The following is a 15,345-nucleotide window of genomic DNA, read 5'->3' on the forward strand; positions in this document are numbered from 1 at the left end:
TCTGCATAGGCACATTCCAGAAGGAGGTGTGTGACAGTCTCGTCCCCCCCGCAGCCACTTCGAGGGCAGCGTGCGGTGCGGCAGAGAGTCCGGGCGTGCATAAAGGATCTCACAGGCAGAGCCCTTCTCACCACCAGCCAAGCCACGTCTTGGTGCTTGTTGGAAAGTTCTGGCGATGAGGCATTCTGCCAAATGGCTTTGACAGTCTGCTCAGGGAACCGCTCGACAGGATCCGCCCTCTCCTTTTCCCGAAGGGTCTCAAGGACGCTACGTGCTGACCACTTCCTGATGGACTTGTGGTCAAAGGTGTTTTTCCTCATAAATTTCTCCACGAAGGACAGGTGATACGGAACGGTCCAACTACTCGGAGCGTTCCGCGGCAGCGAGGCCAGGCCCATCCTTCGCAACACCGGGGACAGGTAGAACCTCAGTACGTAGTGACACTTGGTGTTTGCGTACCGGGGATCCACGCACAGCTTGATGCAGCAACACACAAAGGTGGCCATCAGGGTGAGGGTGGCATTGGGCGTGTTTTTTCCCCCATTGCACCGGTCTTTGTACATAGAGTCTCTTCGGACCCGGTCCATCTTTGATCTCCAAATGAATTGGAAGATGGCCCGGGTGACTGCGGCGGCACAGGTCCTGGGGATAGGCCAGACCTGTGCCACATATAGCAATACTGAGAGTACCTCACACCTGATGACCAGGTTTTTTCCCGCGATGGAGAGCGACCGTTGCCCCCATCTGCCTAGTTTCTGTCTCATCTTCCTGATCCGCTCCTCCCAGGTCTTGGCGCACGCCCCAGCCCCCCCGAACCAAATACCCAGCACCTTCAGTCCTGACGGTGAAGGGGATAGAGGATTGGTCGGCCCAGTTCCCGAAGAGCATGGTCTCGCTCTTGCCTCGGTTTACCTTGGCCCCCGAGGCCCGTTCGAACTGGTCGCAGATGCACACGAGTCTGTGCACGGACAGCGGATCCGAGCAGAAAACAGCGACGTCATCCATGTACAGGGAGGCCTTAACCTGCAGGCCCCCGCTGCCAGGAATAGTCACCCCTCTCAGGCTCGCATCCTTCCTGATGGATTCGGCAAATGGCTCTATTACAATATGTTGTCTTAACATATGTTCTTTCCTTTTTGGGTTCCTTCTCACCACACCTCATGACTTGCCTGCTGCCATGTCTTTAGCAATGACTAGTACAGCTAGTGTGATTAATAAAGTTTATGCCTTATAGATCAGTCAAAAACTAACTAGTAGCTTGACAAGATTTCAAATATAAACCTCCTTTATACCATTGTCTTAAAGCAGATTTGATGTGAGTTTGATACTTCAATTCATACACAAATTCAAAGTTTTGAATATGTAAATTAATGTTAGCTATGGGTTGGGGTGATGTATTAGCATGTGTTGTGGATTAATTGATAAACAGGAAACCGCATGAATAAAAAGAGGCATTTTCAAGTTGACGGGCTGTAGCTAGCTGCTGAAAGTATGAGGACTGGGATCTTGGCTATTTCCTTTTATAAATTAGTGACTCTGACAAAGAGGCAGAATACTGTATCTAAATTTGCTGATGATACAAGTCATGTGAAATCGTGAGGAAGGCACAGGCTGATTGGATAAATAGACCAGTAAAATGATAACAGAGCATAACTTGGGGAAGTATAATATTTTTTGCTTTGTAAGAATAGAATGTTGGAATATTGTTCTTAAAGGCATGAAACTTGTTAAATGTTGATTTTCAGAGTCTTGTGTGATCAGACAAGGGACATAGCAAGTTGGTATAGAGGTACAACAAACAATTAGGATGGCAAATAGCATGTTGGTATTTATTGCAAGGCATTGGGATATAGGAATAAAGACATCCTCCTAAAATAGTATAGGGCTTTGGTGAGACCGCATCTGCAATATTGTCTACAGTTTTGACCTTTTGTATTCAAGGAAGCATATGCATTGGAGTTCAAACAGTGAAGGTGTGCTTGGTTGATTCTGTGATGTGTGGATTTTTGAGATGTTGTGTAAATTGGATCTATACTCTGGTGTTTAGCAGAATAAGAGAGAATCTCATTGAAACACACAAGTTGTGAAGGGCTTGACAGGGTAGACAGAGGTTGAAAGCTCTAAAACAGGACAATGGAGCCATAATTTAGTACTAAGATGAGGATAAATTATTTAAATTACTTTAAATCTTTGTAGTACTCAATTGGAAGGGTTGTGGATGCTCCTCATTGAAGATTATGATGAAAGATGTGATATAATACCTTTTTAAAAGAATTTAGATTTCAAGCTGTGGTGTATGGGATTTTAAATATTGTTTTATGAAGGGGTTTAAAAATGAAGGCGGTCTCTTTTTGGAGCCATGGTTTTAAACGAGTATTTGTTAGACAGTTGTGACTGTTAATGATCATTTGTTTATACTGTAAGGGTTTATGGCAGAAGAGAGGAAGCATTAAGCCCATTAACTGTAGTAGAATCCAGGATAAACAAGTTTTTAAAAAATTTAGTTCAAAAGCTTTTAGTTCATTTTACAGGACACGTCACTGAAGTCAGGTGTTAGGATCATTTGTTTAGAAAAGGAGATTGTTTAAAGCAATTAAGGAAAAGATTTCCTTAGTGTAAGGCTTATAGCTTATGAAAGCTTCCAGACCATGGAGTGTTTGGTTGGAACTCTGAAGATTATTCAAAGCTGAGAAAATTTAAGCTCCCAGTTGTAAGTGCATTCAATGGAAGGAATTAAGCAGTTATGTCAAACCTACAGTTTGGGCAAAGAAGGAAAATTTCTTAGATTCTATTGATTTGTTATGTTATGATGTGTCTTGATATTTTTCAAACTGTGCTACATTGCCCGTTTGCTCCATTTCTGTTTCATTTATTTTCTTGTTAAAACCAAATCTACAATGTGCTTATGTTTTAGTGAAAGATCATCACAATAAATTGAGAACAAAATATGATCTATCAAGTTAGATTTCTTTCTGGTATCTGACTTGTCTAGCTAGGATCATAACAATATATTTACAGTTGAAACAGGCAGATCTTTGGTGTTTTTCGGAATTGAGGGAAGAGGTGAGCAACTGGAAAAGTGGAGTTTCAGCGTAAGATCAACTGTGATTGGGTTGAATGGCAGAGCAGGATAAACAGACCATTTGTTCTACTTGTCTTTTCTGTGATTTGTAATACCTAGTAAGGCATTCAGTGTTCTATTCAGTTAAGCCTATAGATATCAATTTAGGATTTAAGCTAGGGAAAGGAAAGACAGTAGGTTAGGTGGTGGACCTGAGATTGAATCTAACCTGGATTATCTTGATTGCATCTCGTCTGACATTTGGCTGTCAGGATAATGAGCAACACTCATTCAGATTGTTTGTTCATGATGTAGTTATCAGCACTTTTTGAGTGTACTAAGATGCATTTTTTTCATAGTGCCTTCTGCTTTATCACTGAGGACCCATTTTACCATCTTACGCTGTAGATCCATTTCTAAATGGGTAGGAGATGCTGTTATTCTGAGTTTGAGGCTTAAGCGTGTGGTAACAGTTAATCTGGATGCACACTGGTTGATGCAGATTCAGGGAGCTGAAAAAGAAAATCTTCCTTTCTCTAATATCTTTTGATTTCATGTTGCATCAAAAGGGAAATTTTCAAATAGCTCTGAACTTAAATTGAATTGCTCTTCTGTTTACTTTATTGAATGCAGAAATATCATGTGAGGATAAAACAGTTGAGATGGCAAGCTATTCAAATTCGTTTTATTTGTACACTCAGAATCCAGCATGTGAATTTATACAGTCTTTTATTTGAAAAACAGTAGCCTGAAATGATTATTATTTAATTGTCAAATAGATGCCACTATTTTAAAGAAGAGATGGAAAATACGCTTTTATACTTACATTTAGTAAATTAACATGTGACATGATAGGTTTCAGGATTTTTATTTTAGTTTTGTGAACCTGTAATATGAAAATGAAAAAAAACCTGACAGGAGTTGGATGTTTTTCTAGTGTGCACTTGAGCAGCTAATTTTTATGGATTTAATGCAGTGTTAAAAATACCACAAAGGCTTTGGTGTACCTCTTGGTTACCATAGAGACTGGAATGACATACATAATGATGCAAGTGATGCAAAATGATACTTTGGTTCCTTTTCAGCTTTTTGACTATCTATGTCAAGGTTATCACATGACAAGTTGGTGTATTTTTTGCATTTCTGTTGATAAGGGAACAAGTTAGTGTGACATTGCACTGGAAACTTGCGCACGGCAGTGAAAGAGTTTGCAAATGAATATAATTTGAGTCAAGTAACTGAACATGTTTATTTCCACAGTACCCCAGTAAATGAGGTGGCCAATGTGGGGTCTTAGTTAGCTTGCATTGCATGCTGGAATGTTATCTTAGTAAAGGAGTTGAAGCTCGAAATGGCTGACCCAAACTGATCAAGGCTCTGATGACTCCTAGTGCTCATTAATGAACCTTCCTATTTTATTGCCTATTGTTGCAAGTAATTGGAGGCAGACCTTTATCTCCAACCATAGACACAACCTGTCAACAGTTCTGTTTTAGGTTGAGGCATTTGGTATGCCAGACTTGCTGATTGCCACCTTAAGTTTGACCTTGTCTCCATCTGGCCTCACTTAGGGGATGTGACTTTGATGGTGGTACTGTCCTACCTCTAAGCCAGAGGCCCGGTTTCAAGTCCCATTGCTCCAGAGGTTGTACTAACGTCTCTGAACAGGTTGATTAAAAAACATGAACGTGACTTTGCTTCTGTTCTTAACCCTTGGGGTAGCGTTGCGCTGAATGCAGTTGATTGAGCAAAGTTTTGTTCTATTCTGACCTCTAAGTTGTGTGTGTTGCTGGTCCCCAAGCTTATGTTAGCATTATAGCAAATCAAGTTTTGTCTGCTTCCTGCTCCTTGTTGCTATCTTGGGGTTGGGATTTAATGAGGTGACTTGTCGATTACTCCCAAGGCTAAAGTAAATCTTGCCTCTGAGTGCCTCATGATAAAATATTAGTACTAGGTTATCATCATCAAAGGAGGATATGAATAATGAGACCTATTGAACTTGACAGTGAGGATAATTTGGAGAAGAGAGTGCAGGGATAGTTGTGAATGTGTAAGGAATCTGGAATTGACACACACAAAGGAAAAATGTTTTCTGGTTGAGCTGCCAGAGGAAGTGGTGGAGGTTGGTACAATTGCAACATTTAAGAGGCATTTGCATGGGTATATGAATAGCAAGGGTTTGGAGGGATATGGGCTGGGTGCTGGCAGGTGGGACTAGATTGTGTTGGGATATCTGGTCGGCATGGACAGGTTGGACCGAAGGATCTGTTTCCATACTGTACATCTCTATGACTCTGTGTTCACTCCGGTATCACTTCCTGCCCAAACACAAATGGCCTTCCCTTGTTCAGTTGCTTCCCCATTCTATTGCTTGGTCTTTTACCTGGAAAGGAAATGTTTGGTGTGAAATGAGGTTGGATATATGGAGAATGTAGTCATATTGCAGTCGCAATTCAAACGTTATTGAAGTTTGTTTGTGAGATGGGACCATCCATGTGAAATTATTAATTTTTTTGTGACCTGTTGCTGTTTCCTGAGATCAGATGTCCTGGCAATATCTTAGCAACAATATCTTTCCATATGCTCTGCAACATTTTCTTTTGTGGCCCAGTACTTACCTCTCCAATGGGTAAAATGTAACCCCACTCTTAGTCTCCTTCAGTTCCATATTCAAGAATTGATTCTTGACTTATTCTGATAAAAGCCATTGTTGATCTGTCCTTGCACTCCACATACCTTCAGTAGAAGACTGTGCCTCAAGATTGTGTTTACAATGCTGTGAAAATTATTACTTTGTGCTTGAGTGTTAAATTTGCAAGTATCAAGGTCAGTATGTCCAGGCATCTGTACCTCATGATAGTCAATAATTAGGCTTAAGATCACAGGTTGCAACTGTATTTGGAAACCAGTAGATCTTAGTAATATTATAGTATATTTATTACCTTATTCGCACTCAGCACCAGTTTTGACCCTGTCCCCTAAATCTACCTAACACAAATCTACAGAGAAAGTAAACCTTGAAATATCAGTTTTGTGATTCCTGTTTTAAAAAAAAATGACAACTGAAATTTGATTTGTGCATTTTTTATGGCATTTTGTGTTTTTAGTGGCTGCAAGCATTTGTGAGTTGATAGCTTAAAAATGTGTTGCTGGAAAAGCGCAGCAGGTCAGGCAGCGTCAAAGGAAAAGGAGAATTGACGTTTCGGGCATAAGCCCTTCTTCAGGAATGATTCCTGAAGAAGGACTTATGCCCGAAACATCGATTCTCCTTCTCCTTTGATGCTGCCTGACCTGCTGCGCTTTTCCAGCAACACATTTTTAAGCTCTGATGCCCAGCATCTGCAGTCCTCACTTTCTCCTTTTGTGAGTTGATAGTCTGTTCAAATGTATGCAATTAGACTGTTGTTTCCACTTGGGCGACTTCAAAGTTATTTACCACGGTGTTTTTTTCAGACAGATGAAGAATAGCTTATACTTGGAATCAACTTTTGTTTTAAACTAATAATGATGGAAACAAGTGTCTTTTTGATGACTCGACCCTTTACCATCATTTAATCTAATAGTGGATAGTATTTTGGCTTCATTTGTCAGTTTTGGTCTGTTGTCATCAATGAACTTTTTGGAAAAAAGGCTACAATCTTGACTATAAAATTTCAGTTGGACCCATATCCACAGCCTATTAGGTAAGATAGTACTAGATTTCTAATTTTTGAATCTGTTGCATTGTTCTGAATTCTACACTAGAATAAATATTTTTACGGTGTACAGAGGAACCTTGATTATCTGAATGACGTGGGTGTGGAGTATTTTGTCGGATGATCAAATGCTCGGATAATTGATTGCTGGATAACACATTTTAGCTGAGCATTGGGACCTTGTGCCCTTGCTGGAGAATCCAAAATTTGGATAATCGAATGCTGGATAACCGGGATTCCTCTGTATACCCAACCAATTCCATATGTCATTTTCAAATAGCTCACTTTGATTATCCTGGGAAGTGACTTTGGTTCAAAGAAAACTATTTCCTCAGCCATGACTCATTTTGATCCATTTGAGGTCGTGAGAGTTCCAATATATTTTCAAGCCTTCCTTTATTTTCTAAGTCAAGGAAATTCAAACCAGGTTTCTTCAATTTTTCATCCTAGTTTAATCCTTCAAATCAAGCTATCGTTCTGTCAAATCTGTGGTGTGTAGCAGTGCGCAAAACTGAATGCAGTACACTAAATAGGACTTAACCAAGGCTTTGTATGGCTTAAGTGTAGCTTCAACTCTTTTGTATTCCTATCTTCTTGACTTCAGTAAGGAGTTCGACAAGGTTCTCCTTGGGAGACTGGTTAGCAAGGTTAGATCTCATGGAATACAAGGAGAACTAGCCATTTAGATACAGAAGACAGAGGGTGGTGGTGGAGGGATGTTTTTCAGACTGGAGGCCTGTGACCAGTGGAGGGCCACAAGGATTGGTGCTGGGTCCTCTACTTTTCATCATTTATAGAAATGATTTGGATCTGAACGTTGGAGGTACAGTTAGTAAGTTTGCAGATGACACCAGAATTGGAGATGTAGTGGACAGTGAAGAAGGTTACCTCAGATTACAAAGGTGTCTTGATCAGATGGGCCAGTGGGCTGAGGAGTAGCAGATGGAGTTTAATTTAGATAAATGCGAGTTGCTACATTTTGGGGAAGCCGATCTTAGCAGGACTTATACACTTAATGGTAAGGTCCTAGGGAGTATTGCTGAACAAAGAAACCTTGGAGTGCAGGTTCATAGCTCCCTAAAAGTAGAGTTGCAGGTGAGTAGGGTAGTGAAGAAGGCGTTGATATGCTTTCCTTTATTGGTCAGAGCATTGAGTATAAGAGATGGGAGGTCATGTTGGTGCTGTACAGCACACTGGATAGGCCACTTTTGGAATATTATGTGCTATTCTGGTCTCCTTCCTATCGGAAGGATGTTGGGGAAACTTGACAGGGTTCAGAAAAGATTTACAAGAATGTTGCCAGGGTTGGAAGATTTGAGCTATAGGGGGAGGTTGAATAGGCTGGGGCTGTTTTCCCTGGAGCATGGAAGGCTGAGGAGTGACCTCATAGAGGTTTATAAAATCATGAGAGGGATGGATAGGATAAATCGAGTCATAGAGATGGACAGCATGGAAACAGACCCTTCAATCCAACTCGTCCATGCCGACCAGATATCCCAACCCAATCTAGTTCTACCTGCCAGCACCCGGCCCATATCCCTCCAAATCCTTCCTATTCATAAACCCATCCTTTTAAATGTTGCAATCACCACTTTCTCTGGCAGCTCATTCCATACACGTACCACCTTCTGCATGAAAAAGTTGCCCCTTAGGTCTCTCTTATACCTTTCCCCTCTCACCCTCTACAGGGAAAAGATTTTGTGTATTTATCCTATCCATGCAATATTCTAACAGTGCCCTAACCAATGTCCTGTACAGTCACAACATGACCTCCCAACTCCTGTACTCAATACTCTGACCAATAAAGGAAAGCATACCAAACGCCTCCTTCACTATCCTATCTACTTGCAACTCCACTTTCAAAGAGCTATGAACCTGCACTCCAAGGTCTCTTTGTTCATCAACACTCCATATGACCTTACCCGTTAAGTGTATGAGTCCTGCTAAGATTTGCTTTCCCAAAATGCAGCACCTTGCAGTTATCTAAATTAAACTCTATCTGCCACTTCTCAGCCCATTGGCCCATCTGATCAAGACCCCGTTGTAATCTGATGTAACCTTCTTCGCTGTCCACTATACCTCCAATTCTGGCATCATCTGCAAACTTATTAACTATATGTCTAATGCTCAATTCCAAATCATTTATATAAATGAGGAAAAGTAGAGGACCCAGCACCGATCCTTTTGGCACTCCACTGGTCACAGGCCTCCAGTCTGAAAAACAACCCTCCTCCATCACCCTCTGTCTTCTACCTTTTGAGCCAGTTCTGTATCCAAATGGCTAGTTCTCCCTGTATTCCATGAAATCTAACCTTGCTAACCAGTCTCCCATGGAGAATCTTGTTGAATGCCTTACTGAAGTCTATATAGATCATGTCTAATGCTCAGCCCTCATCAATCCTCTTTGTTACTACTTCAAAAAAACTCAATCAAGTTTGTGAGATGTGATTTCCTATGCACAAAGCCATGTTGACTATCCTAAATCAGTCCTTGCCTTTCCAAATACATGTACATCCTGCCCCTCAGGATTCCTTTCAACAACTGGCCCACCACTGACGTCAGGCTCACTGGTCTATAGTTCCCTGACTTGTCCTTACCACTCTTCTTAAACAGTGGCACCATGTTAGCCAACGTCTGGTCTTCTGGCACCTCACCTGTGATATTGATGATACAAATATCTCAGCCAGAGGCCCAGCAATTACTTCCCTTGCTTCCAAAGAGTTCTAGGTACACCTGATCAGGTCCTGGGGATTTATTCACTTTTATATGTTTCAAGACATCCTGCACTTCCTTCTCTATAATATGGACATTTTTCAAGATGTCACCATCTATTTCCCTACATTCTATATCTTCCATGTCCTTTTCCACAGAAAATACTGATGCAAAACACTCATTTAGTATCTCCCCTATTTTCTGTGGCTGCACACAAAGGCCACCTTGCTGATTTTTGAGAGGCCCTATTCTCTCCCTAGTTACCCTTTTGTCCTTAATGTATTTGTAAAAAAATCTTTTAATTCTCCTTAACTCTATTTGCCCAAGCTATCTCACAGACAAAGTCTCTTCCCTGGGGTGAGGCAGTCCTGTACTAGAGGGCATAGGTTTAGGGTGAGAGGAGAAAGATATAAAAGGGACCTAAGGAGCATCTTTTTCATGCAGAGGGTGGTGCATATATGGAATAAGCTGCCAAAGAAAGTGATGGAGGCTAATACAATTGCAACATTTAAAAGACATCTAGAGGGGTATTTGAATAGGAAGGGTTTAGAGGGACATGGGCCAAGTGTTGGCAAATGGGACGAGATTAGGTTGGGATATCTGGTCAGCATGGACGACTTGGACCGAAGAGTCTGTTTCTGTGTTGTACATCTCTAAGACTCTCGATGGGTCAAAATTATATTAGTCTTTCTGGTTATATTTTTGTTTATGCCCTCTAGCTTTTAGCAGTTTATATGACTGGGCACTGGAGTTTTCTTAATCTGTCACCGTTCTTAGTGTCTTATATTTAAAACATATTCAGCGTTGTCTATATTATACAAACAAAATGGATGACCACATACAAATGTTGTCCTTTTTCATCATCCATTGTAATGTCAGTAGCAGAGCTGAAAATGTGTTGCTGGAAAAGCGCAGCAGGTCAGGCAGCATGCAAGGAACAGGAGAATCGACGTTTCGGGCGTAAGCCCTTCTTATTTTCAGCTCTGATCTCCAGCATCTGCGGTCCTCACTTTCTCCTCTAATGTCAGTAGCAACCAACTTTCAAGGGGCCACATTCCCCTTAATATTATTTAGTTGAACTTTTGTAATGCTTTGACAAGATTCTACATTGTTGACTAATTAGTAAAAGTTAAATCACATGGGATTCAGGATGAGCTTGCCAATTGGATACAAAATTGGCTTAACAGCAGGAGACAGAGTGTGATGGTGAAGGGTTGTTCTTTGGACTGAAGGCCTGCGACCAGCTGTTTTCCAATGGGATCAGTGCTGGGTCCTCTTTTGTCATTAATATAAATGATCTAGTAAGATGCCAAAATTGTTAGTATAGTGGACAGAGAAGAAGATCATATAAGATTACATAGAGATCTTGATCAATTGGGTCAATGGGCTGAAGGAGTTAAATTTGGATAAATGTGAGGTATATCATTTTGATACAACAAACAAGGCAGGACATATACAATTAATGGAAGACCCTTGGGTAGTGTAGTAGAACAAAGAGACCCAGGGGTTCAGGTATATAAGTTTTTGAAATTTGCATCACAGGTAGACAGGGTGGTTACGATTCTCCTGCTCCTCGGATGCTGCCTGACCTGCTGTGCTTTTCCAGCACCACTCTAATCTAGACTCTGATCTCCAGCTTCTGCAGTCCTCATTTTCACCTGGTTAAGAAGCTGTTTAGCACGTTTGCCTTCGTTACTCAGACCTTTGAGTACAGGAGTTGGGACGTTATTTTGAGGTTGTACAGGATGTTAGTGAGACCTTTTCTGGAGTACTATGTCCAGCCTGGTTGCCCTGCTATAGGAAGGACATTATTAAGGATATTATTAAGCTGAAGTGGGTTCAGATAAAGAATTACCAGGATGTTGCTGGGAATGATGGGTTTGAGTTATAAGGAGATTTTGAATAGGCTGGAGCTTAGGAGGTCAAGAGGTGACCTTATACAGGTTTATAAAATCATGAGAGGTATGCATGTCTTTAGGGTGGGGGATTTCAAGACTGAGGGCATATTTTTAAGGTGAGTGGAGGAAAATTTAAAGATACGTGAGGGGCAACTTTTTTTCATAGCATGGTTCATGTATGGAATTAACTTCTAGAGGAGCTGATGGATGCAGGTATAATTACAATGTTTCAAAGACATTTAGCTAAGTACATGAGTAAGAAATATTTGGAGGGTATAGGCTAAGCGCAGGCAGGTGAGACTGTTAGTTTGGGATTATGATAAGTGTGGACTGATTGGACTGAAGGTTTTGTAACTGTGTTGAATGACTGTATAACTAGGCTCTCGATTTATTGTTTTTTTTTATTGATGGCTTAATATCCTTTATCAAGTTTTGTTTTATTCTCTTTTGCACTTTATTCATTTCTTTGTATACTTTAATTTTTTTTGTAGAGTTTTTTTTACAGTAAATTGGATTTGCACTATTCCTTCTATCATGTGTGCTGCTTTTCATGAGCATTTTTTGTGCAGCTGAACCCAGCGTTCTGCGAGAAGATAACATTGAGGGCTCACTCAGCTCCAAAGTTAAATTTAGACTACAATATTCAAAAATTAATTGCATGAAATGCCTCAAAATGGGTGGGGCTAATTGCAAGATTTTCAATTAGTTACTCAGAACAGTTTAAGGGCACTGAAGTGGAATCTCGGGTGAAAGGCAGGAAAACTGGAAGTTGGGGATATGTGAGGATAGAAGGATGTTAGCACATTGGAAGCAATTCAAATAGCGTTTATAGACTAATACCTGGAATGAGCTGATTATTTTAGTCAGGCTGGGCCCAAATCCTCAAGTTTAGAAGAGACAGTGGAGACTTAATTGGCGCACACAAGATCCTGAGGGGACCTGGCTGGTTGAATGTTGAAAGGTTACTTTCTCTTGTTAGAAAGTCTAGAAGTAAGGGTCACAGCTTAAAAATAAGAAGATACCCATTTCAAACGGACTTGAAGTTGTTTTTCTGAAAATTGATAGTCTTTGGAATTCCCTTCTTTTAAAAGTCAATGGCTACAGAATATTAATATTTTTGAAGACTGTGTTATATAGATTCTTGATTATCAAGGGGATTAAAGATTATTGGGGATAATCAACAATGTAGAGCTAAGGTTAAAATCACTTCAGCTATAGTCTTATTGAATAACGGATCATGCTCAAAGGGCTGGGTAGTCTACTCTTGTTACTTGCTCGTATGTTTGTAGACTCCACGTTAGGCAATGCTGCTTTTAGCTGTCCTGTTAGGAGGGCACCTAAACTGCACAGGTTGTGTGTTAGGGATTCAATAAGATATTCCAAGAGCAGTTGGATAGCTTTGTGAAATTTGGACATCAGGAAGTCCTAGAAACTGTTGAGGCTCAGTAAAGCCTGCAGGTAATAATTTAGTAAGGTTGAGAGTGGAGAGTTGAAAAACCCATAAGGAGTATTTGCTTGATGCAGCTGAACCAGATTTGAGCTCAGGAAAAAATCCTAGTGACAGCCAGTCTCTGTGGCACAATTGGTCAGTGCACATGGTTGTTAACTGAAAGACTGGTGGTTCAAGACCATGCAGAGATGGAGCTATCACTTCCATTTCTTTGGTGGCCCGCTTGTGGTGCAGTGGCAGTATCCCTTTCCCTGAACACAGGAGGCCAAGGTTCAAGTCCCACCTGCTTGATCAGACAAATAGGTTAACTTAAAAAAAAGTGAAAGGACTGGCTTGCCGAGATATCTCTGAATAGCTGGAGTTGAGTCTACATGCGAATACTAAAACACAGTTTCTGGAATTTCTCCTAGGAAAGGAGGATGATCGACCATTCATGACAGAATAGTTCATGAGACAGAATTTTAAGGCCAGATTGGAAAGATGAGGAATTCTAATCCCTTGTCAAGTTTATTAAAGTTTGATGACCCATTATGTGAATTATTTTGAGAGAATTTCTGAGGAATCTGAGAGATTAGTCTTGCTCTCGTTTGTTCTTTTGTGTGCTTGGCATGCTTAATTGCAGTTCATTACCCAAACTTACCACATGTTAATTATGGGTGTTAAAACAGAAGTTCAATAAATTTATAGAGTAAAATTTATTGATACTTGTTTAAAAACTTCAGCTTTATTTTCTTCTTACCATGGATTTCACACTTGGCCATTTTAGAAGGAAAATAATAGTCCCTAGCCAAATCATAACATAAATGTGGGATATTGGTCCAGAATCAGACTCATAAAGGTTCTAGTTATGAAAACATTTTTCTTTATAGTTTAGCTTAATCTGTGACTTATTTGCTGATCTTGCATAACAGCACAAGCCAACCTTTTAATAGGTTTATGTTTAATCTTTTCATTGGTTGTTTTGTCTATAATTTAAGGACATGAGGCAGATTATTGACTGCGAAGGAAGCCCATTTTTTGTAGGGTATTTCAAAGATTTTTTAACATAATTAATTGCAACCAGGTGTTTGCAATTATTGCTTAACTTGTTCTAAGTATAGTAGCCTGCTTTAGTATAAGTCTTGGCCCCAACAAGTTGTTTATAATACTTAAAGCAATACATGAAAAAAGAGACATTCTTAGAAAGCATAAGTAAATTGAACTAGTCATAAAATGCTTATCACACAGTTTATGTTTAACACAGAATATTTTCTTAATTTTAACAACCGGAATAAAGAAAAATGTAATGGAATAAAACTAGCACATTTTTAGACTGTTAGTTACAGATCACATGAGCATTGCAAACAGCAAAGATTTGGGAAGTGCTGTAAATTTGTTAAATATTTGAAAAATATTGATACAATTTAATTTATATTTTAAATATGTTTGGTCAAGGAATGTCTGCTGAAATTGCACTTTTGCAATGCTGGCTGTTAGAAGTTGAATTGAGAACTCTAAATCATGCACAAGAGCTAACATTTTCTTCTGATGTACTTCAATGTCAGTGCACATTTATGAATCTCTGTGTTTAACAGATCTGATATGTGTACAACTTATAGGAGGGTTTGCTAATTTATATAGTTATCTGATCAGAGGAGATTTATATAGTTATCTTGATTGTGGAGATTTATGATTTTGCAATGGTTTTTTGAACAGATTTCACCTGACACTTGAGTATAAATAATGAAAAGATCTTGTGATAACTTGGTACATCAAACGATTAATTAACCATAAGAAATCAGCTAACAATACTGTGCCATAACAATAAAGAATCAGGTACAGAATACAGAGTGCAGGGAGAAGTTGAAAAGCAATATAACAGCAGGTAAGATAAAAAGGAGTGCAAAATTCAGTACTCGGAATAATAAGAGTATGATAGAATCGCTATAGTACAGAAGAAGGTAATTTGGTCCATCAAGTCTACATTGACCCTTGGAAGAGCATTCCACCAAAAGCCATTCCTGTAATGCTGCAGAGGGTTTTTACTTTGGCTAACCCACCTAATCCCAATTTCTTTGAATTGTGGGAGTAAACCAGAGTGCCTGGAGGGAGAATGTGCAAACTCGACACAATTGCCCAAGGCCGAAATTGAAACCAGGTCCCCTGGTGCTGTGAGGCATCAGAACCAACCACTCAGCCACCATGTCACCCAATAACAGATGAAGGATTGATGGGTCAATTTACAAGAAGGGAAGTAATTTTGTGGAAACATGGATGATTGAAATAGTATTTGAGTGTTTCAGATCTTGAGGCAATATGGGTTTATAAAGGATAGCTAGCTTAATTTGCTAAAGGCATGTTATGTCTGACTAACCTGATTGGAGTACTTTGAAGTAACCAAGCAAGAAGATAAGTCATGCAGTAGATATTACATATGAGCTTTGTAATACATTTGGTAAAACAGCATTTAAAACAAAACATTTCAACAATAGAAAAATTGTGCTAAATAAATGGTGGTAATTTGTGTACACAATTGACTAAGAGGTAAGA

The 15,345-nt window shown here is 39.8% G+C and overlaps 1 protein-coding gene across 3 annotated transcripts in view; it reads left to right on the top strand.

The window, feature by feature from the left end:
* Positions 1-15,345, top strand: part of fancm (FA complementation group M) — a 176,952-nt gene that overhangs the window by 91,205 nt on the left and 70,402 nt on the right. The window lies entirely within an intron of this gene.

This window comes from Chiloscyllium punctatum, chromosome 4 (assembly GCF_047496795.1).
Source record: "Chiloscyllium punctatum isolate Juve2018m chromosome 4, sChiPun1.3, whole genome shotgun sequence".
Classification (NCBI taxonomy): domain Eukaryota; kingdom Metazoa; phylum Chordata; class Chondrichthyes; order Orectolobiformes; family Hemiscylliidae; genus Chiloscyllium; species Chiloscyllium punctatum.